We start from the raw sequence: 25,287 nt of genomic DNA on the forward strand, positions 1-25,287 counted from the left end.
GAGAAATCCCTAAAGCCTATCCCTTTTCTTTTCTCCATCTTCAACCTGAAGAGGCACCATAGCCAGACACTCACTCTTGTATTTAAAATCTTTAACCTATTTTCCCTTAAATATTAATCATTGCCTTTTATTGAGTGCACCACAAAGCTCGGCTGGACCATTTGATTTGTAATTCACCAGGATTACTTTGTTTAAAGAGTGCAGAGGTCAAAACAAACAGCAAAGCAATATGGTTTAAAAGTCCTTTCCTAACTATACAACGTTAGAACCCCGGTGAGTCAAAAAAAATTAAAATAAATCAAATCACATTTTTAAGGAAGACTGACAACAATCAAACTGTGTACTGAAGAGGCTTCAAAAAGGGGAAATTTCTTCTTTACGGATTCTAAATCACCAGTTATTTGTGATGAGGTGGGAGTATTGTCTAGTGGCTAGAGCAACTGGCTGGGAGTGAGGATTCTCAGTGTCTATTCTCTACTCTACCACTGACTTAATTTAAGTTTAGTTAAACCACTTGAACTCTGTGCCTCAGTTGCCCTATTTGTAAAATAGGCAAAACAAACAGCTCATTACGTCTCTTGAGAAAAATCAAGATTTATTGTCCCAAGAGGAAAATATTGACCTAAAGCTAACTGATGCCAAATCTTTATGTTCACCAAAATACGAAGCCAACATTTGTATTGTTACATATGTTCAGAGTATTTTCATTAGAAATATCTAGCAATTAAGTCCACTAATTCCAAATGTGCAACAGTTTTCCCTTTTAAACTCCTATTCTTATAGGACAGATGAAGTTATAGGTCCACAAGAAAATAGTTAACTATTGATAAGTCAGTCTAGAAGCATAGATTTCCATTTATCTGATTAGCTCCAAAGGGATTAAAAGGTGAACAACAGATTTCACTGAATTCATCAGGAAGCAGTTACTTGCCAATGTACTCTGGTTAACACTGCGTCAGATCTTGGTGGTGTTGACCTATCAGGCGGTAACTGTTAAAAATTTACCGACTCATTACATACATTTATTTAGCCAGTAATGAGCCAGCATCTATTACATGTAACAATAATACTTCCTATCTTACATGGTTGTTGTGTCTTAAGTAACGTACCTGAACTGCTTCGAGAACCTTGAAAAAAAGGGATCTAAAAATGCAAAATATTATTATGGATTTGGTTGCAGTTCCATTGCTAACTCCAGAATAAACATACAAGTCCTACTATAGATATTAACTGAGTTGTACAATAGGGATAATTTGACATCTTGTTAAAGTTTGAACTTGTATTGCAACAAAACGCACCCAAGTGTATTCCCTGAAGAACAAACAAATTTGGAACAAAAGTATTTAACTGTAAGTCATTTTCTATATCGTGACAAATTCTGCTCCCAGACCCACTTGTGCAACTGTTATTACAATTCATGGGAGTTAAGCATGCATAGCTGAAGGTGGAATTAGGGTCCCATGTGTCTCTGCTACAGTGCAGTTAAATAAGTACCTGGGGGAACTGTGAACCTAGGAATTGTGTAATAACTCCCCCATCATAGCCCAATGGTAAAATATTATATCATGAAGGTAAAGCGTGACACTTGAAGCCTCTTCAGTTAACGTATCTGTTCATCCTGTGCATTTTGTTCCTTTTATTTTGATAGCCTCTTTCTCAAACTCCTGGTGCTTAACATAATTCAAAATAGCAGAGATCCCATTTAGAAAAATTGTTAATGGATCATGTTAGTTAATTAGCCTTATAAAACCCAAGCGCAAGCTGCCATTCCCCCTTCCTGGGCCATCCCCACCAAACCCCTTGCCTCTCCCAATGCTGAATAAATTCTACAGGTGTAAAGTGGTATATGATAATGCTACGTATAACAGTAGATAGAAATGTAATAATAAAAATTAAGCAGAGCAGACAGCCAGTCCAATATTCAGTGGGTAGAACAATGTGCTGCTACGAGAGAAACCTAGGACAGAGTCTAACTCTTAGGACTTCTGCACCTTTAGCTGGAAGGCCACCATGGTAATTTTTCACAGCTTCTGTCATGAAGAATGGTAGATGCTCCCTTACCCTTGAGCAGCCCCTTGTGGTCAGCAGAGAGCGAGCCAGTCTTAGAAGAGGTGGTTGGTTCAGTCACAGGACACGTGTAGTGACTTAGCACCTATTAACAGAGAAAGGAGAAGACAATCTAAAGTGGGGGAATGAGGGATGTGAGCAAAGAATACTGGCCTTGTATATAGGAGGTCGTGAGCAAAATCCCAGGGCTCCCCATCAGTCATTGTGGCTTCTAATTCTTAGTCCCTGTATTCAAGAATTGCAGGTTTAGCAACTCCCACAAATGTTGTGTTAGATGCTGTATAGCAAAGCTAACTATGGTGTATGATTATATTCTCCACACACTTTTTCCTCTCCTGTTGAGCTGATAGTAAAATATTCAATCATTTGCTCTCCTCTTTAGTTTTTAATTACCGATGCAGAACAGGTAGACACTCCTCAGAGCATGGCTTTCTAGAAGAGTAAATTTTATGATGGCTGTTTTGATCTCTCTTCTCTCAGGTGTCTTCTGTAATGGCAGGCTGCTATGCATATAGTTAAAATAATAATTTTATTACTAATTAAGTGCCAACGTGTGTGCAGGGCACCGTACAGACAACTGAAATAAAAATAAAATTACACACAAGATTCATAAATACATGATTAAAAACTTCAAAGTAGACAAAGAGGAAATGGTGATCTAGCATTATTAAAAATGGATGTAGGAGGAGAGTCCTGCACAGGAGCTCATGTTAAGGTGCCTATCCTGCAAGATGTTGGATGCGGTCTGTGTGGTACCCTCAACTCGTATTGAAGTCAAGGAGACACTCTGCAGCCTTCAGAATCAGGCTCTAAAACTGTAACAGCTCTGAAAGAGGAGTTTTTTCAGATGATATTTGAAAAGTGGCGTGTGATAGGCTGAGGTGGATGTCTGGGGGTTTGCAAAAACTCTACCGAGTATGGTACCGTCTCAGTTCTAAAGCAATTTCTATTCACATCTGGCTGCTTTTTCCACTCCACAGAGCATTCCTGCTGATTATTAAAGTCAGGGGTTTTGTTTTCACACTTCTTGAACTTTCTCCTGTTTGTCAGTACCCTTCTGGCAGGGTCACCTGAAAGAATTAATTGTAAATTTCATGATGGTTGGAAAGTGGGGGGAGGAGGGGAAGATGGATGGATGAATAAATAAGAACTTGAATGAATCTAAAAGTGAGACTGGAAATTAATAGGAAATAGATCTCTTAACCAAGGATGCTTGGGGGAAGGGTGAAATTTCAGAGACCAGATGTAGTGTGTTGCATACAACAGCTAAAACCAGATTTCAAATGAGGGAAGTAAGAATTGCTGCTCTGTAGTAAATCTTTCTACGTTTTTTGTGGGTGCAGTAGCATGTTTCTGCATTACCTGATACAAAGCTACTTTGTCATCAAGCTGTTGTATTGAGGGGTGAGTGGCAGAATATGGCCTTGCTAATAAAACACTCTCCGGTATCCAGATATTTTGGACCAAATTCTCCTCTGTGATATACAGAGACAGCCTCTATTGAGTCTGAACTGATGGAACTAAGAAGAGAATTTGACATTTGTACTTTATTTTTCCAGGTCTGCAAAAGACTAATTATTTACAGTTAACACAGTTATGTAGGTTTACAGTGCAACATACAGGCACCGAAAAGACACACATTCTCTGCCCCAAACCCAGGCAAATGTTAGGGTTCACAGCTAGTTATAACAAATGCATTCTGATCAGGGTGGAGAATGCTCAGCTACAGCCCTCAGGTAATAGAAAGGTGCGACAGCAAGCTAATGTCCAAAACTGTAATCCACATAATTAGTTGTTGATTAATGCTACAGAGAGCTGTCACTGTGCTATAATACCTCCGTGGCGCACGCAGCCCATCTTTCCATTCTGAATTAGCCTTTGTTTGCAGAGGTTTTGGGGGAGCTCATCCTCATTCACATGGTGTTCTTTGACACAGGGCAGGGCTGTTAGCCCATATGGATGGGTTGGGGTATTTTTTACACCATCAGCATTGTTTCATCTGTAAATATAGCTTGTTGATTTTGACAGGAGTCTGTGAAAGGAAAGAACTCCACTTACACCGCTACCTCGATATAATGTGACCCGATATAACCTGAATTTGGATAGAACGTGGTAAAGCAGTGCTCCGGGGCTGTGGGGGGGGATGCGCACTCCGGTGGATCAAAGCAAGTTCAATATAATGCGGTTTCACCTATAACACGGTAAGATTTTTTGGTTCCCGAGGACAGCGTTATATTGAGGTAGAGGTGTATTTGTTACACCTTCAGCTACACGTGACGTGTTGATTCCTAGCTAACGTCTCTGAATGGCTCCTCGTGTTAGGTCTTTACACCATTGATTAATTTTGTTGTTTCTGAAAGTTTCCTTCTTTTTGTTTTAAAGCCAGACATACTGTTAAAAAAAAAATATCTAGTGGTTAGAGCAACTGATGATTTAACATTTCTTGTTAGCCTGAGGCACAACTAAAATGTTGTCCCCCTCCCCCAAGCTCACACAACGTACTAGCAGGAAATAAACAAGCCAACCTCATTATGTGTTTTATATTACCTATGTTACTGGAGCTGAGTCCAGAAAACTGGTAAAACTTCAAGTGTGAAACTGCATGTGATGCCTTTGTGATCTCGGCGCATACATGAGCAATGACAAATACGTGTATCCACTTTCCCGCTTTCTTTTTTATAAGTTCAAGCCTACCTTCTGTTGACTTTAAAACATCATTGGTTTGACTCGGGGACTGGGAGTCAGAGCTCCTTGCAGTTCTATTTACAGCTCTTCTGCTGACTTATTGTATGACCGTGGGAAAGTCATTTAACTTCTTTATGCCAAAATTTATCAGCCCAGGCACAAAATCTAGCCTCTTACTCTAACATGAAGATGATGAAATTATGAATGCTATTTTACTCACCTGTCAAAAAACCTAATGTAACTACTTGGCTGGGGGCAGGGTTGGCAAATACCATTTTGTGAAGTTGTTTTTCCTCCCCGTTTGTAAGCTTGGGAGCACCATATTTACCAACGTTGTGGTGTTATGATGCTAAATTAACGTTTAAAATCATTTGAGTTCCTCTGAGGAAAGTGGTGGGAGAAGGGCAAGCAACAAAGCATTATTATTTCTTTGAATCAGGAGTGAAAGGTTTCCTAATACACCAGTTCCATCCATTGATCAGTATTACTTCCAAGTCTGGGAGGAAAGGCTGGGTAGGACTCAGAGTTAGGTTCCTATTCCTAATCACCTTCATCTACATCACTGATGTCAGTGTGGCATTCACTGCTGCATTTGAAATTAAGGTTGATGACTCCTTGCCTGCTGCCAGACCCCAATATGTATTAAAATTTTCCATCTCCAGCTGCAAAAGCAACCAAAGGTTATTCTTAGGTACCATAGAGTTTGAATGCTCTAATAATTTGAGGGGTCTACACCACAAAGTTAGGTCGGCTTAACTACATCGCTCGCTCAGGGTTGTGAAAAATGTTATGCCCCTATGCGAAATAATAAAGCCAACCTAAGCCTCGGTATAGACACTGCTAGGTTGACGGAAGAATTCTTCCATCAACCTAGCTACCGTCTCTCGGAGAGGTGGATTTACTACAGGGATGGAAGAACCCCTTTCGTTACTGTAGTATGTGTGTACCCTACAGAGCTACAGCTGTGTTGCTGTAGTATTTCTAGCGTAGACATACTGTACAAAAAGAGCCTGAGGTCTACACAGCAGCTGACAGGCATGATTCCCAGTGCAGGTAGACATACACCTGCTAGCTCTGCTTGAGTTAGTGCTTAGAAATAGCAAGTTGGGTTAACCACACAAGTACAATCCTACCTAACCTGCTGGGTACAAACTTGGGCAGCTAGCTCAAGCCCTCACCCGCGCTACTGCAGTCACGCTACTATTTTTTAAACACCCTGGCTCAAGCAGAACTAGTGCGTCTGTCGGTCTCCCGGCTGCTGGGTAGATGTACTCTCAGAGGGAGTGCATCTCCAGCCTTAAATTAGAAGTTACTGTGTAGACTGAGTTTCCCACACAAGCTTTAGTTAAATCAGTTCAATGATCTATTTAAATGCATGAAGCAGGATTCATCTTGTTATAAGAATAATGTCCCACGATACAATCAAATCTTCTCAAAATGTTGATGGAAAAACATGGTGATACAAAATTAGGCTGCCAAATGGATTTAATTGATACAGTGAACTTTCGGCTAACCCCTCTGTGAAGGACAAGGGAGAGGGAATGAGCTATTTTTACCGCTGCGGAAAAGTCCTATAGAATGTAATAGCGTTCTATGGAAATTACTCCAGAGTTGTGTATAAAAGGCATTGTGGTCCAGTGGAAAGAACACTCTTAGTGCTTATATTCTTTCCCTAGGTAGGCTGCAGCAATGTGTGTTACTGTTAGGCACTTCAGGTAAAATTCATGGAGTTCATATTAAGGGGAAAGTATTGGGGAGAACTTAGTAGATTTTTAAAAAGAAAAGCAAGAGGTTATTTCTTTCTTTGTCAGTGGTATGGAGTTTCCTTTAAGTGGAACAAACACAGACCCAGGACACAGGATAATGCATGGAACTAGAGAACTTTTTTCGGTTACTGGTATTATTATTTATAGATTGCTGTGTATGGCACTTTACAGATAATTAATACATGACAGGTTTCTGCTCTGAGGAATTTGCAATCTAAATTAGGTTTATCTAGATTAGGAACTCTTCTGTTTTAATACCACCTCTGCAACTGGCTCACTTGGCCTGGTCTTGGTCAAGTTTCTTAGTCCTTTTGAATCAGAAAACTGGAATTTTTCATATAGAAAATATTGAAACAAAGTGTTTTGACAATTGAGAAACTTTTTTCGAAAATGTTTCAAGTCAAGAAATGTGTTGACACCCGACCCTTTCCCGCAAAAAGGATAAGTTTCAACACATTGCTAGAAAATTCCCAGCCAGATCTAATGGAGATCGACTGGTTTCCTCCATGCTGTCTCTTGTCTGAGCTGACAGATGCAATTGATTGTTTGAGAGAGCAGGAGCATGTCTGACCATCGCAAAAAGATGCAGATCTTATGCCAACAAATTTAAGGCCATAGGGTCTCTTAGGTTAATGAATTCATTTTCTGACCTAGTTTGTGAGCTCACTCATGCGTATACAACAGCAACTCAGCAATGCTCAAGTAAAAGAGCCCAAATTTCAGACTTGTCAAACTTATTATGCACGTGGGGTTTTCAGTGACCTCGTTAGCAGGAGTTCTTTAGAGAGCACCATTCTATACCTCCTTTCAAATTAGTGTCTTTCCCTAAATATGCAGCAACCCACAGGCTTTATGCAGTTCAGATTCATTAGTGGAGATGTCCCTTGTTTATATTCAAACAGTTCAACCTGGTACACATTTTCCTCTGCTGGAAAATGTCAAAAAGCCCCTGCTTCTCATGCATCCACATGGACTGTCCATTATAATACATAAACTGCAGTTAGGTCAATCAGGTTGAAAGGTGCGGGAGGATGGGAGCACTGTGGCTGCAGAATCCTGGCCAAAAACCACTTCAAGTAATAATATTTAACACTTATAGCATTTTCCACCCAAGAAACTGAAAGCACTGAACAGTCAGTATTATTATCCCCATTTTAATGATGGGGAAACTGAGGCAGGGTTTTTTTTCAAGTGACTTGCTCAAGGAGAAGAGTAGCATTGCCATGATGATACATCAGAAGCTAATGTTGGCTTGAAGATATTTAGAGAGGCACCAAGGTCTAGTGGACTGAGTGTAGGAAAGGCAACCAGGAGCCCTTTAGTTCTAATCCTGATCAGTTTGTGGTCTTGGGCAAGTCCTTTTAGATTCTCTGTGAGCTTCCCCATCTGTAAAATGGGGATATTGATACTTCCTGCCTTCACAGTGCAGTTGTGATGCTTAATAAATTAAGGTTTATAAAGTACTTTGAGATCCTCTATAAGGTATTAGTATTAACGGATTTTTATAACCACTCTATGGAAGATGAATATTTTTTCTTGATCACTGGCACTTTCACACACATTCTCTAGTTGGGGTTCTTCTCCTCCTATCCCTTGAGACATTGTCTAGTATTTTACAGCACACTAATGGGCATTTGTTTATATACTTAACATGATATTTTTTACCATTCACATGGCTCTGCCAGAAAAGAAAGTAGCTAATGTTTAGGGAAAGGAAATGTGGGGGAGGCAAGAAAGGAATAATAGGATTTAAAGTGGCAGAGGGGGCATAAGGTACGATGGATCTGTTTCCAACATGATCAAAGTTCTTTCAGAGTGTGGGGCAGAGAAAGTGCTGCTACCCTGTGACTTCACCTGGTATTCGTAGGTCCTGATGGACTGACTCACAGGGAGGTAGCATTTTGCAGTTTGGAAGACCAACCCCAAGAAGTTACAGACAATGTTGGCCTATTGATAAAGATCACTCTCATACAGACAGTAACCTGTGTTTACTCCACAGCGTTCTACACACATGCATCTACCCAGTTATTTCTGTGCCTACAAATAGACAGCTTCGGGGGGAGGGGGGAACAAATTTGTTTTTTCACAGGATATCCCTAGCTCCAGTGGAACTCAACTTTATTCTCTAACTTTTCCTGAGCAGGTTCCAGACTCGGTAGAGAGCTGGGGGAAGGTGGGAGACAGAACTAAGTATGGAGAGTGCGTTCAGGTATATGTAGCTGTGCAGACTCGGTGGGCCAGATTCATCACACCTTGTGCTCTCACCTATACCTGTGCAAAATTGGTCTAAACCACAACCGTTCGGTTTGTTTTTATGCACAATTTGAACTCATTTTACTCTGATGTGAATTGCTATACACAAGGCACAAGTTTATAAAGAATCAGGCCCCATGTGTAGCACACTGATGGCATAAGACAGTGATGTGTCAATGTATGTTTCCGTGGGAATGGCGGATGTGCATCTAGATTAGTCCAGGAGATGAGGGGTGGGGGGAGTTGCATGAGAGAGAGAAGTAGGTGTGTATATACATTTTAATGGAAAACAATTATGCATGTTTCCATGTGCACAACTACAAATTCCTTTTAAATGCAAACTAGAAAAGAATCTTCAGTTGCCAGTGCTAAACACCTTTAAGGAAGTGGGGATGCTCCCCCACACCCCCAGGCCCCGTGGGTACTTTATAGCTTTGTTTTCCTGTACATTTACAGAAGGGTGTGTCTCTGTGCTCTCTATGGAGAGACAGAAAAGTCACTTTCTGCTCGGAGCATTCTTCAACCACTTCGGTGCTGCCTAATGTACCAGATAAAGGACATGAAGCCTGCATCATCCTTACATGTTACTGTTTGTACTAGACATGTCCTTTTTGGAATGCTCATGTTCCGGAGGAATAGCCAACCAGTGCTTCAGAGAATGCCCCTGCATTCTACTCTTTGCCCAGGGGTTGCACTGGAGAGGACAATTAAATGGTTAAAGAAAGACACCTGTAGTGAACTGGTTCCTCTGCCCTCTAGTGGACAGTCTCTGAACTGCTCCATTGTGTCAATGGCCCTATACTGCTAGCAGTTAATGAAAACTCAAATGGTAGTAATTTGGGGAAGAAGGATCTCCGTTCTGTCCCCTGTTGTTGTTGTTAAGTTGCTGTGACCCTGGTGTGCAATGTAGTGTCTAGAGCTTAGCAGATAATTGATTTTTCGGTTCAGTAGCTGAACCAAAAATAGTTTAATTTCAAACCAAAACTGATTTAAAAAAAAAACCTAAATGGTTTGTCTAGAAAATTTTGAAACACACAATTTGACTTTCCAAAAAAAATATTCCATCATAATAATTTGAGGAAATAATTGGACTAATTCATGAATCGTTTCGGTCGCCCAAAACAATTTTTTGGTGAATTTACTATTCACCAAAACAGTGTCACTAATGCCTGGTAGTAACAACTCTGAAGTCCAAGATGGCCATAAATGTGTGTTAATACTTTGCCTTTTAAAGAATATAATAGCTATGTAATTTTGCTGGAATATTTCTTACATAAGAGGCAAATGGAGGACATGCTAAAGTGCCATACACAGGAGCCATCATACTAGGCCGAAGGGTAAGAGTGGTGGTCATTCATTTCTCCATCATTTTGATATGAGCTAAGTTCCCTGCATGAAGGTTTGCAGAGAGAATCCCTGCCAGCCTTTTTAGGAACTCCACATCACTTCTCAGCTCACCACCCCTACCCCTTTCCACCCTTACCCCTGTGTTCTGCCCTCCCCCATTCAAATTATCTAGGCCTTTTTTTACATAATAAAATATTAATGTCAGCATAGACAGTCTCTCTGCAAAGGCTGCATGTATTGCGCTTACAAGGCGTATAAGCTTTTAAAGAGCAGGACACTTTTCCTACTTCCTAAGCATTTTCTTAGTCCTGAATCAATAATGCACTTACTATTCAGTATGTGGGTCATTTTTATTGTGTACCTTCTCACGCTGTGTGTGCATGTGTGCACGCACACACACATGATTTCTCTCCATAGCCAGATCCAGGCCCCAAATCTGTCAGGGGAGTGATTGGGGACAGAGGCCAAGAAGCTAACTCTTGGACACAAGCATTAGGGAAGGGAAGAGGGGAGGTAGGGTAGGAATAATTCTCCTCAGTTCCTTGTCAATGCAAAAAGAGGGAAACATGAATAAAGAGGTGCTGAGAACATTGAGTTAAACCTCCTTCGGCTTCTTTGAATGTATACGTATATTTGTTTCCGATACAGTTTCTGATCACTTTGCTCCCTGTTTGTTTGGAGGATCTTGGACTGTAGGTCACCCTGTTAATCCACAATCAAACTCACAAAAACAAATAGTCGCTGCTAGCAATCCTGTGTCTGAGCTCTTAGCGTGCCCGTGGTGGGTTAGGTGGGTAAAGAGGTAAGGTGAGGCTGTAGAGGGGAAAGGACTGTATCCGATGGTGATGAGATTATCCGTTCAGAAAGAAGGAGCTGTTCAAAAATTATTCCCTGAAAGCTGGGGCTGCGTGTGATGCATGTATGTGCCCGGTGCAAAGAGGAGATTATCATCTTAAGAATGGAATTTTCAGCACAGAGAACTGTTAACCCCTGCCTCGCCAATGCATAGTCTATACCTCTGATGATGTGGGGGAAACACGAACTGCATATCTTTGAACAATCAGCAGACCCAGGGCCAACTTTGGGGCCCCCAAAGCTGCAGCCCAGCTATTCAGGGCCCTAGAAATACCAGTGTCAATCTTTCTTTAAAATAAAGTTTCTAGCCCTTTTTACTATGAAGATAAATGGTTCACTAGGGTTGAAAGTTTACATCGTAAAGTGTTGTCGTGACACTCCACCCACATGTAAATTTCTAGGCAGTGTGTCCTAGTGGGTAGAACACTGACCTGGGACTCAAGAGACCTGGGTTCTGTTCCCAGCTCAAACACTGGCCTGCTGGGTGACTTTAGGCAAATCACTTCACTGGTGTGCCTCAGTTTCCCCCGGAGTAAAATGGGGATGATCCTGCCCTCTTTTGTAAAGCACTACATTGGAGCTGTGACAGACCTGTCAGCATGTTGATTAAACTCCTTGTGTCACTGGGATGAGTGCAGATTTAAGATGAAAGGGTTTTATTCTGTACCCAGTCCTGTGATGGCAGAAACATGACAGTCCAGCTTGGACTATGAAGACTCTCAGTCACTCCTTTATTGCCAATGGGGAGAGCAAACTCTCTGTCTTAGCTAGCTCAGTTGACCCTGGAATCATGCGTCATATAACCTTGGCAGGGTCAGTTCACCTCTTTATCCTAATGAGATGGACGTTCTGAGTTCTAGGGAATGTTGTCTCTTGGTTAGAGCAGGAGCTGAGATTTTAGGGTTCTGTTACCAGCTCTGACCCTGACTCACTTTATTTAGGCCAGTCACTTAAGCCAGATTCTTCCAAAGTGGCCTCTGATTCTTGGAGGCTTTAATTTTTGGGTGTCCAGCTGTAAACCTTTTAAGGGGCCTGATCTTCAGAAATTCTGAGCACCCAAAAATCCAGCTGAAATCAGTAGGAGCAGTGAGTGCTGAGCAACTCTGAAAATCAGAGCCCAATGTGTCTTGAGCTGGATATCCAAGATCAGGGGCCGCTTCTGTAACGTTGGGCCTTAAGTCTTCGGGACCTCAGTTTCCCCATTTGTAAAATGGGTATTGTTCCAGTCTACCACACAACTGTGTTCATAATTATGAAGCTTAATTCATGTTTGTAAAGTAGTTAGAGACGCTGGGCTGAAAAGAGTGCACAGTATTATCAGCAGTAACAGTCTAATACCACTGGACTATAATAAAGCACTAACAAGATCCTTCTAGAATTCACAAGATAATAGATTGGAGGCGGGGGAAAGGAAACGAGTAGCCTGGAAATATAGGTTGGATCTTTTCTATTTCTTTCCACAGTAAGACAGGCCCAGGGGAACACATGGGGCTTGGATGAACTGCATGCTGTTGACTGAATAAGTATATCTGCTTCAAGCCAAAAAGGGGTGGGAAGCAAGATGTCTTACTAGACATATCCCAGCTTACGATTTCTAAGGGCTGTTTTGTTCAGACAGTGGTGTCTGTTTCTGCTGACTCATGGTATCCTGAACAAGCACACAGACAAAATGTTTCCTAATGCCCCTTGCTGAGGAGTGACCTTGCACTCAGACAACCTTTGATTGGGAAGAAATAGAAAAAGAAACGGGCGGGGGGGAGGGAAATAGGGAAGAGTGCAATCAATTGCCAAAACCACAGGAGCGGGGGAGGAGAGAGTGACATTAGGGTGAGCCAGAATTAGAAGCGCCTCTGTACAGGGACCCCATTTCTACCGTGTTAATAATTCATACCAGCTCTGACTTTTCTTACCAACAAACAGGAAACAGCTTGTTAGTAAGGACATTTTCCCCCCCTTTGCTTTCTGTGCCCTGAGATGAGCCCCTGGTGGCTAGTGCAGAGGTGAAAGGGGATGTGGGGAAGGCAGAAAGGATGCAAGTTATGCTGCCCCATCCTTCCCACCCCTCATCTGCCTCTCTTCCCTATCGCTGTCACCTTAAGAAGGCCAGACACATTCCTACGAGAATGAAACTTCTCAAATGTGTCATGTAGTTGCTGACATCTCACAAGAATCTTTTCCCATGTACATGGCCATTTCCGAATTTCTCCTCAGAACGTTTGTTTAACATGAAAACAAATAAGAAGGCAATTTCTCCTCCATCTCCAGCTGTGCAGCTCAGGTTTGCTCGCTTTTAGGAAGCAAGTGAGGCTCTTATAGCTACCAGGTCATTTACAGGTGCACCTACCAGACAGGGTTTTCTTGTATTTTGCCCCCACCCCTCATCCTTACAGTAGAGTTGGATGGAAAATGGTAAGTATCTTCCCACAATTTGGAAGGAAAGGAAGAAAGCTTTGGGGGTTTTGTTTGTTTGGTTTTTCCCAAAAAAACTTGCAGATATTTTCCATTTTTTCCCCTCCCAAAGGAAAAACCGGATAACTTTAAGAAAAGGACAATTTGCCACTGAAATTTTCATTTAGGGGAAAAAAGGCCTTTTTCATAAAAAGATTTTGAATGAAAAAATTCAGCCAGCTTGGCACACACATGCACTGCACACAGCCCTGGCTTCCATGTAATAATTTGTGAGCAGCTTCGTCTTTCCAAACCGATAATCCCATCACAGTCTGATATAGCCTCAGTCCCTTCCATGGCCTCATTATCCACCTAACCCAGCCAGGGATAGGAGAGAGGACACAGAGTCAGCACCACCATGCTCTAATTCTATAACCTCACCCAATTCCCTGCCCCCAAACACTCCCCCTTGTCTTTAAGAGCATCTCAGATGATACCAACATAACAATTTCGTTGAAGTTTTCAGAAGTCAGATAGCTTAGACTCATTTCCTTCCAAAAATCTTGTGGTGCTAATCTTGGCATACATCATGTGTGTATGATAAATGAGGGAGGGAGAGTTAGCTCGTGCAGAAGTCTGAAACTGGTCTATGGAGAGCTGGCCGGTCATATGGTGCTGGATCTTCATTTCCAGCTGCTAAAATGCATTAATTTAACTAGAGGGTTGCACACTTTGTTGCGTCTGTAGACTGAGCTCACTGCACACACCAGAGGCTTCTTGCATCGCTCTATTCCCTCCACACCCCAAGCTCCCTGTGTATCACCCTCCCATCCCTGCCCCTCTATTTCAGGAACTCTTTGCAACCTCTGTCACCTCCTCCCCCAGGCTCTGTGTGCTCCCTTTCCCCCATCCTCGGGGTTCTGTGCCCCCCACCCATTCCCCTCTTTTACTTTCTGTCTGGGAGATAGTCTAATGATGACACGCTGAATGACTGTGGACAAAGATGAAACGGGGGGGCATTATGATGGAAGATGTTCATGGCTGCCATCAACCAGCTCTTTGATCTCTAGACAGTTTCAGAGCTGGTTAAAGATAATGGGTGTGCTAAACAGATGGTAGGGGCTGTGTCCCCCTCCCCCCTTCCAAATTTTGGAACCAATTGGATGCAGCGTTCCAAAGTTATTGCATTACATCCAGCCAAGGAGAGAAATGCCATCAAGTTGAGCATAGGGGTTCACTTCACTCAACCAAAAATAAATTACTTACCTAATATTCCTCCAGTTAAGCAACTGTAGTTGCCATCAGTTTGTCATGTGACCAAGAAAAAGAGTTGAGTGGATTTGTCTGTTAATGGGAGAGGATGTGCCCATGAAACATTTTCTGTCAAGAGGTACCCCACTCTGGAAATGTTTGAAAATCCCTGATGTAGTGGTTATAGTAAGAAACTGGATTTAAGACTCTATATTGACTCACTACCTGGCATTGGGATGGTCACTTACCCTCTCTGCCTCAGTTTCCCCCCTATAAAATGAGAGTAGTGATCCTAACCTGCTGTACAAGGGGGACGGAAGACTTATTTAGGCAAGGATGGAGATCCCACTCTGCTAGCAAAACAGACAGCATACAGAAGAAAATATTATTGTTATTAAATACACAGAGCCAGAATCTGAACTCAGTTACCCTGAAGTAAATTCAAAGTAATCGCACTGTTTTAAATAGAGTTACTCCAGGTTTACCTCAGCCCAGCGTAACAAACCAGAATCTGCCTCACTGCATGTGGGGGATGCCAATTCTATCAAGTTTAATAGTCGCAGAAGAGTTGTTTGATACATGCAATGTAATAGGGTGGAGATTGGGTAGCAGATAACCCCCATTCCACAGCATATGCTGTGCACTCTCTAGTGAAGTGCTGTCATTCCTATTATAAACCCTGATATAAAGGGCCTTTAACTCAAGTGACTTGAAATCAGATTTGTCTGAAACTTTGCAATGGAGCTGTCAACCCAGATCAGTTGGTTGCCAATTTTTTCTTTTGTTTCCCCCTGACTGACTAGCCTTTTGTTTTCTGGCTCTCTCCCCCCTCTTCCCTTTTAACATCTAGAGCAGCAGGTGGTTTTAAGACTGGATCAGGGCAAAACAAAACAAAAATGCTAAAAGTGGAAGTAAGTGACCAATTCTATAGGTGGCTGAGCTGACAAGGAGCTAGCAGTGCAGAAAGTGATGGTACTGCATCAGGGCTGGGATCCTGGCCCTCACAATTTAAGGCTGTAAATGTACAGGATTTAGCTCTACCAAGGTAAGCATCTTTATAGTGGTATAACTGAACTGAGTTATACAATTTCAGCTAGATGAGTTTCTAAACCAATATAGTTAAGATAGTCCAAAAACAGGTAAGTAAGGTAAGACTTTAAAGATGTCTTGCACTGGACTCAATACACCTCTACCCCGATATAACGCTGTCCTCGGGAGCCAAAAAATCTAACCGCATTATAGGTGAAACTGCGTTATATCGAACTTGCTTTGATCCGCCGGAGCGCGCAGCCCCGCCCCGCCCCGCTGGAGCGCTGCTTTACCATGTTCTATCCGAATTCATGTTATATCAGGTCGCATTATATCAGGGAAGAGGTGTACGTGGCTCAAGATAGCAGAATTTCACTTGGCTGTCACTACTAGGTCATGCTTTCTGACCTGATTCAGAATGGTGGTATAAGACCCAGTACCAGTTCGTACTGGTTTAGCTACTTCTGTTTCAGGCATGTGTTTTGATCAACTGCACTTTTAAAAAGGGCAATGATTTGAAGACTATAGGTCTTTCAAGTCTTCTAGCACTATCCAATACTTGATGGTTCAAAAGAAAAAGTAAATATTCCCATGATGCACTTGGGTGAATTGGGCAACTTTGTACAGGGGGTGGGTGGAAATACTGCAGAACTATTTGTTTAGTATGAGAGAGGTTCACCACATATACGTGTTAGATTACTTTCAAGATTCCAGATGTCTCTGTTGGTGAGTTATGCTGCTTGCCAGCTGTTAGAAATAATCTCTGTAAATTAATTATAGCTGTTTCACCCATCTCTTCCCTCCCAAATGTGTGAAGAGCAAAAACTAATTGTCAGTGAAATATTTCCATTTCTCTGGGAATTCCATCCTGACCACTGGCAGATTATCAGTTTATGCCCTGAACCATGAGATTTAGTTACCTACAAATGTTATTTTTGGTTATAAAAATCACCTTGTATTTTCTTAAATCCAGATACAACATTTGACCCTATAAGTCAAAAGCAGCAAGAATAAAAATATTTAAACAGGCTATTTTAAAATAAAAATATTTAAGCAGCTGGTGTATATTCATATTTTTTATTTGTCTTTTGAAAAAAAAGTTTTTTAATCAAAACCAGCCGACGGTAGTAGAATAGTTTTTGATGTAAGGATCTCTGAATTTGGTATTTGTTAACTATTCATTTTCTAAGATTGTCCTTCATAGAGCTGAGTGAATACCTGATTTTTCAATTCAGGGTTTGAACTAAAACAATTAAAAAAAAAAAAAAGTTCAAACGAAAACTGATTATTTTTCATTGCCAAAATGAAAAAAAAATTTCATTTGGGGCCAAATGAAATATTTCCTTGGATCTGAAATGAAATTTGTTGTTGTGTTTTGGGGTGTTTTATACCTGTTTTTCAAAATGAAACATTGTTTCAAAATGAAAAGTCAAAACATTTCATTTCAAAATGGACGAAACCACCTATTTCAGTGTTCTTGGAAATTTAAGAATTTCTTTTTTGGTGAAGCTATTCACTGATTTCACCCCAAATTTGTGAATAGTTTTGGTGCTCCAGAGACTGCATATTTTGGCAAATTTAGTATTCACCAAAAAAATAAAATTAAATAAAGATGGCCAGCTAAAACTTCATTGCAGAAATCTATTATCTGCAACTCTGATGCTGAATTGGAATCCCCGAGTCTCACAATTCCCATTTTGGGGGGTGGGATGAGGAACTCAGATAAAGGAAAGTCAAGCCCAAACTTGTTACTAAAAACCAAAGCTTCTCCTGGGCATTTGAAGCTTCAACAACAAAAAGAGAAAGTTGGAGTTTTTGTTTTAAACACTGAAGTTATTGTTTGGGAAAGGGGACAGATTGATTTCCCCTGCAACCAAAGTTCTCTGTTTTCTCCACAGAAGAGGGATTGCACAGGCAATGGCAGTTAAGACTTCCTCCTTCGCCAATCTACCTCAGACCTGATCGGGGGGAGAGGAGGAAAACCATCTGTATGGATGATGGAGTTCAGGTTCCATGGCCCAACTCCGTGTTTTGCTCTCTCTGTTGAGACTGCCAATTGTGTTACCAGTTATGGTAGATTTTTTGTGATCTCTGCCTGCTAGGAACTGGCCTGCGACAAACTTATTGCGCAAAGGCCACCCAGTGCTAACAACTGTTGGTTGTTCACTATCGACCTGCACTAGCTCTGAACCAGTGGTCTAGAGAGGGAAGTTCCCATAATCCAGTATTCATTACCTTGATTTATCCAGTCTTCCAACTTTCTCCACCACGCATTGTTATAATCCTCCGCAATTAGGGTTTTATAATGAAAGTGCTAAGAGAACCTTCATCAGAATGGAGGTCAGAGGCCTTATTCTAATTACAGGTATATGACACCAGAAGCCAAATTCATCCCTGGTGTATTTACATTGAGGCCAGTGGAGTTTTATTTTGCCCTACTTACCACGTACTAGATGCACAATTAATGTGAGGCTCCATACCCAACTCATGGGGAGGGGGGGAACAAAGATCTGCATTAGGACCTAGCAAAGGCAAATCACTCCTTTGCCCCTGAAAGGGGACAGAAAATAAAAGGAATGAGGTTTGGGTGCCTGTCGAACACGTAAAATATAATCAGCTGCTGTGAAGAGCACTTGGGGTTGGCAGAATATTAGTGGTGATAGGGCCTCTAATCCTAGGATTAATCTGGGGAACTCGGCTAAGTGTAAAGAAGAGAAACAGAACATCAAATGCACTGGAATGATAATTTCTGCTTTATCCTGCAGCCTCCTAGACAAACAAATCCAACTTTGTGCTTCAAAGAAAAACAATAACCAACTGTATTAAATATAATACATCTCTCTGTGCTTGTGAGCATATGTGTGAGAGACAGAATGTTGTTATGGGCACTGTTTGTTTAAACCTTTCCGCAGCAGGAGCGGGCACGGTAAATACACAGGCTGATTCATTAGTGCTCCTGACCATCTGCTCCTCAGAGCTTGGAGCGGAGGCTGAGCTCCGACTCCACAGGTCGGGTCAGAACGGGGTTTGACAGCAGTGAGGTTAGAGATTTACACATCTCCTGTGGCTGTTGGGTGTCAATCTTCTCAGTGATGGACAGGTTGCTTGCATTAGGGGCGGGAGGAAAGAGGACTAAAAGACACCCATGGTTCATCAGAGCACGGCTTGATACAGTAGAATGTGCCTTTGTAATGTCTCCTGCTCCTTGTGGCACTAATTGCAGGAAATAGAGTAATGAGGTGCAAGTGAATAATATCTACGGTTGCCTTTGCAAGATCTGAATGAAATTTGATCCTAACTTAAGCACTTCGTTGCTGTCCTAGGCAAAACAGGGACTTTGTAGACTAATCAGCTAATCTTTAAGATGGAAATCAAAGGCAGGGTCATATGGCACCCTACTAGAAGCATAAGGAGCTCTCAAGTGTGTCATAAGGTCCTTAAGACACCTGAAGTGCAATCAGGATGGGCTAGTGGTGTTAAGGTGGGGGAGGATTGCAACCTGGTAGGATTGGGAGTGAATTTAAGCTGCAGTTATCTAGCCACCAATATTCACTAGAGGAGAGGAGGAAATTGCATGCAGACTTCCAACTGTGCCCACCTCTGAAATTGCCCCAAATTGAAAAAACTTAAAGGCCACAGAAATTCTAATTCCTCTCAGTGATATTTTTCCTGCAAAACATAAGTGTCTCCTACCAAAACCTCCAGATGTGTCCCCGATAAACCAAGAATCTTAGATTAGTATAGCTATCAATCAATAAGAAATCCCTTTACAACTTGCTTTAATTAGTTCCTGTTTTAATTTAGAGTATTATCTTTACCTGCTTCCATAAACGGGCTCTGATCCGGAGCCTTGTGTGTGTCAAATTTGCCCATCTGCTGTCAGTTGTCCCTAGCCCTCACTACTCTTTTCCTCTGGGCTTGATCCTGACAGGTGCCAAGCACCCGCAATTCCCATTAGCTTAAGCAGGAATGATGGGTGCTGAGCACCTCATGGAATCAGGCCCAAATATGGAAACACTGCCAAACCTCTTCTTTTCTTGCTGTCAGCCTTTTGTCACTTTACCTATGGCCTTATCGTGTTCACTTTGAAATCAATTGGAGTTTTGCCACTGACTTCCAAAGGAGCAAAGTCAGACTTTAAGTCAGGGTCCTTCTAAACCTGCAGTTAATGTCAGCCGCAGTAGGTATGAAATGCCTTTCATCTTAGTCCCTCTGTACCACTGGTGTTCGCAGTACTTGCAACAAAATCTGACACCCCCCACCACCACCACCAACTCTGAGGTTCTTGCTCTGTGTGTGTGTGTGTGTTGGTGTTGTAACACAGGTCTAGATCGGGGTGGGGGGGAGGAAGAGAGATCTACAGAACACTGAGGTTTGTTTTATTTGTCAAACAAATGCATTTTCATTTAAAATTGTCCTATTTTTCTAACAAAATCTTTCAGTTTTTAAAATTCAAAACTTTATTTCAAGGACCAATTTTAGTATCAAAATGTGATTTTTGTATTGAGGCAAAATCTTCCATTTGTATTGGTCGAATTTCTTTACTATTATAGTACTTATTTTGTGCAAAGCAAAATTTGTGCCCCCATAAAATGGCCGTGTTGACAATAATCCTAGCAATCTGACCCTGGAAGCAAGACTATTACACCTGCACAGGGTTCCACTGACTCCAGTCACATTGTGTGTGCCGCCCAAGCAAATCAGATTGCAGGAACAGGACCATAATTAATATTTCACAATAAAAGTGGGGTGGCACGAATATTTGTATTTTTCACAGCCCAGCTCAGAGGGTGTTTGATTTTTTTTTAAATATAGTGTTTTTCCCCAACTAGGCTGTTAGTGGTTTTCTGTTTTGTTTTTTTCCTGGCATGGAGATCCACAGAGGGCTACATTTGTATTTTTGTGCAGCTTTCATCGTTCACAACAGATGTCTAGCTTATTTAAAACATTCAACATCTTAACAGTTAATAAAGTAATTTCACCTACAAAAATATATATACTTTGTGCTATAATACACAAAAGTGGTTTATCTGGCAGAAAAGCAAACAACTTCCCCTCTTTATTAAAGGCCAAATTCTGCTCATATAAAAGTCAATTGCAAAATTTCCACTGACTTTACTGGGAGCAGGAGCAGGCCCTAGAAACTAACGGGTTTTGTAGAGTTGTAGGGCTTTTTCATTTTGCGTCCAGATTTTTTTCTATACCTTTCATCTCCCTTCACCCCAGCTGAATAACCAGTCCAGCTCCAGTCTCTTGTATTTATATTCTTTTATCTTGCCAGACTTTAATCTCTTTTTTCTCAGCTAGCCTCTCAATAAACCTGTAACTGGTTCTCTGACCTTCATGCCCTTACTCCTCTTGGTATTTCAATTCCTAAGCAGTTTCATGTCTGATGCACAAGGTCATCTGCCTATCGCTCACTAACTTGGATCATGTTCCCTCTCGATGGCTATGGTCTGAGGACTCAATTCTGCAAGGTGTTAAGCACCATCAACTCTAGTGCACTAAGCTCCACATAAGAGTTTCTCAGCACCTTGCAGGATCAGACCATAAGTGATGCTTTCAGCCCCAGGGGGTAATTTTTAGAGATGGATCCCAAACCCTGGAACCAAACATCCTTACATTTGGGGTAAATATTTATCAGTATTTGAACATTGCAGCAGGCTCCATCTCTATACTGGGCTGAAGCAAAACCTTGGATCTAAACTCACCTGGACTTTGGGAGGTTCAGATCTGGATTTGAACAAAGTTACCTTAACCCATTTCTAGACAGTTCAGGCTCTCAAGAGGATCTTCCAGATATAATAGCACAAGAGTGCCTCTAATTGGTCAATGTAAAAACTGTACTCAGATTAAGCTATTACAGTTTGCTCTGCCACCTTGGCATGTGGTCTCACAAGCTAAGCAGGGTATCATATCATTACACAACAGAAAAAATAAGTGACCAAAATACAGCATGCAAAAATATAGGAAAATGGAAACATCAGATTGCCATGAGAATAATCAAGCCAGCCATGAATGGTAGTATGTGACGTGGGGTGGGGGTGGGGAAATCAAATCAGCTCATTTAAACCTTTTATATAGAAAGTGTAAATATCTTGCATCCTCAAAACAATCTGCCTAGGGTTTCCTTGCATGCATGAGGGAACAGATACTGAAATAATACCTGGAATTGTTTCAATATCACTTTAACTGATCTTCCCAGAACCAACAAAGGAGCCAAAGGATAGCCATCTGCTTCTGCTCTTCCCCCTCCTCCATACTGAGCTGCAATCCCCCTACCATTTGGAAATTTATTGAGCATCTCAAGAGACAGAACATCTTAATGAGCTTAAAAAAAATATCACACACACACACACACACACACACACACACACACACACACACACACTTCATTACAGGAGAAGAAGGGAGAGAGTCACTACCTTTGTGACTTGCTTGATGACTATTATGAGGTTGTACCCAACTAGTGGTGAGTCAACTCATACAGAGTGCCCCTCTCATGGCTGGGCATAACATAGCAATTCTCCCCTCTCTAGCAGCCCCTACAGATAGTTGCTGTAGCCCTGTGGTGGGCTGTCTCTTTTCATGACTCAGCCCTCCAGCCAGATTGCATTTTAGTCCAACCCTTATAGTTTAACAGAAAGTCCAACAGAAATAAATGTCTAATCCCTCCATCCAGTCTGCCACCATCAATCTTGAGTCCAGTGGTCCATATGCCCCTTTTCTCAGGGTCCTCAAAAGTCCTCATCCCCTTACATCAGGGACTTCACACCACCTTCCCCTGTGGCTGGTAGGAGAACCCAGGCCTGCCTTCTTCACTGGGTTCCAGTCCAGAGACCCTAAGACTAGCAGTCAAGGCTCACTCCACCAAACTGCTTACTGCCATCTCTTTTCCCTGCTAAGCCTTTCCCTAGGCTCTCTCAAACCTGCAAGAGTCATCTTGTTCCTTCTATGCCCCTTCCTACCCTACCACCAGGAGAGTGACTATAAAGTTACTTCCCTCCCCTACTGCAGTGCCCTTCTCTTTTAAACTTCCTTTGTTTGCATCACCCAGCCCCTCCCCAGGTGGGTTTCATCATTAATTAGGCCTGACCCACCCTCCAGGTGCAACCAGGTGGACTAATTGGCCTCTACAGCCCACATTAACCCTTTCATTACCTGTGTGGGGTAGGCACCCCATCACCCCAACCTCCATCTTCTCCCATGTTCACTTTTCTTTAAACTATGTCTGCACGTGTCCTGTTACAGCATTTAATGTGGAATTAATAAACCTTATTGTATCTTCTACAGCTAGACTGGGCCCTGCACTGGGTACCCATTATGGGGCATAAGGTGAAATATGGACATCCTTCACACCCCTGCGTGGGCTATGCAGACTTTGGGTTCAGATGTATAGGAGTAAGCAGGCTACGCATCCGCTACTCCCCTCCCTTCAGAACAGGTGTGTGGGACGTGGGTAGAGCCTTGCTCCTCTTCCTCCTGCCCTAAACACACCAGCCCACACCTGAGCCAGCGAGATGGGTGTCCTAATTTGCTGCTACCCTATCCCAGCAGTAAATTGCTGCCCCCTAGAAGAAGGAGGAAACAGGAAGAGAATGGTGCTTGTCAAAGGCCCCTTTCTTTTCTTGTAGTGCTCCCGGGGCAAGACTGTTGTGTGTCACTCCATACAAAATGCTTATACCATGTATGTTTCTGTTTTGCAGTGATTTCATTGGTGCTGTTTTTGCATATTGTGTTTTTTCTTGCATTGTCCATATCCCTTGTTATGTTTTGACTGTGATGTTCTTTCCCCATGATGTTTGTCCTCTGCGTGAACCTGCCTACTCACTACTTAGAAAAGAAGCCTCTCTAGGGAAAACCCAGAGGAAAGTGATCCTCTGAGGCCTAGTCTACACTGAAAAGGCTTGCTAGTAAAGCTGCAGCAGAAAACCTTCCCAGTGCAGATGCAGCTTTATGGGCAAAAGAGGGCTTTTGTCAGCATTGCTTACAGAGATTCCCTAAATGAAATAAACCATGCTGGCAAAAATCTTTTTTTTTTTTTTTTAAACCAGTATAACTTGTGTCTGCAATAGGCATTTGCTAGTGTAGAAATGTTGTTAAAACAAACAACATCCCTAAAGGATATTAGTAAACAGACAAAAGTTTCTAGTGTAGACCTGGCCTTAGTGGCACTTTCCCCTCTTATATGGCTTACCCTTGTGTTAAGAGGCACTTTGCTACTGTTTGTGCCATCTTTCAGATGAGAAGCAAAACCAAGGTACCAGGACTATTACCTTTTTGTTTGTCCCAGTAAGATAAATTAGCTGTCTTAGACTCAGACTTTAAGGCCAGAAGGGACCATCGGGATCATCTAGTCTGACCTCCTGCATATTGAGGTTCTGTGGCCTGCACCTAACTCTTAACCTCTGGCTGAGTTACTGAAGTCCTCAAATCATGATTTAAAACTTGAAGTTACAGAGAATCCACCATTTACTCTACTTTAAACCAGCAAGTGTCATGGTTTCATGATGATTAAGTTGTGAGCGTACTGCAGCAGAACAGTGCCATAAGTTGTGTCAACATATGAGAATGACCCAATGCTAAATTTCTCCTACAGTTTCAATTGGATGTGGGTTTCTTCATTTTCCATCAGACACTTTCATATAGTGCTGCTCATTCCATCCAAAAGGTGCCTGCGTTTCAGTAATGAATGCAAGTGATTCCTCATTATAGAGAGAGGGTAGGGAGTTGGATGATTGCTCTATATTATATCTTAAATTATATACCAGTATGCTATAAATATATATAGATGTACACATACACACACACCACAATGGAACATAAGCCTTACCATATGGGATCAGGTCACTGGTCTATCCAATCTACTAGTGGCCAATGTATTTTTTTCCTTCAAAGGAAGATGGGGAAAACCATCACAATACACGTGGCCAATTGTACAGTGCTCTAAATTCGTACCTGACCTTTGTAAGTGAGTCTGAAGCATAGTATTGATCCCCCTTATTCTTCTTGCATAGCTGCAAGTGTTGTTAAAAGGCAATAAAATTATCCAGCCCCTTTTGTTTTAAAGATTAGCTGAAGTGTCAGTTTAATATCAAATGTCTTTTACCAGGAGAAGAGTTTGCTAATCTGATAATTTTGCTCCATCTCTATCTACTACTGTCCTTCTGTGGTTGCAGCAGCGTCTGGTTCGTTACCCACAGCTGTATTAAACCAATATTACTAAAGTTACAAAGTCAAGCACTCAAAAGTTAAGAAATGCCAGAATTAAGGTTGCCCGTGCAATGTGAATTCAACTCCCTTGGGCACGTGCATTATGACACAGTCTTTAATTACACAGGCAACCTTAATTCTGGTATTTCCGAACTTTTGAGTGCAACCTTAATAATGTTCCTTTATTGTAGGTTGTGGGTGAGATTTCCTATATTTAAAAAAAAAACTGAATAAACAAATTCCATTACGTGACATCACTGACACCCACACAGTTAATCAGCAGGGCTGGAACCTTTAGTTCCACTGCACAGAACTTTGCCATGTGAGCTAATGGAGTCAATGCTAGCAATAGGGGATTCTCATCCACTCCGTGGGCCAGCACTACACAGGGATGAAACACACGCTTTGCCAGTGAGTTTCAGAGATATTTGCT

The 25,287-nt window shown here is 41.8% G+C and overlaps 1 protein-coding gene across 2 annotated transcripts in view; it reads left to right on the forward strand.

The window, feature by feature from the left end:
- NTNG2 (netrin G2) overlaps positions 1-25,287 on the forward strand; it is a 71,827-nt gene that overhangs the window by 5,730 nt on the left and 40,810 nt on the right. The gene's annotated exons all lie outside the window — the stretch shown is intronic.

The sequence above is a fragment of the Trachemys scripta genome, chromosome 17 (genome assembly GCF_013100865.1).
Source record: "Trachemys scripta elegans isolate TJP31775 chromosome 17, CAS_Tse_1.0, whole genome shotgun sequence".
NCBI lineage: Eukaryota > Metazoa > Chordata > Testudines > Emydidae > Trachemys > Trachemys scripta.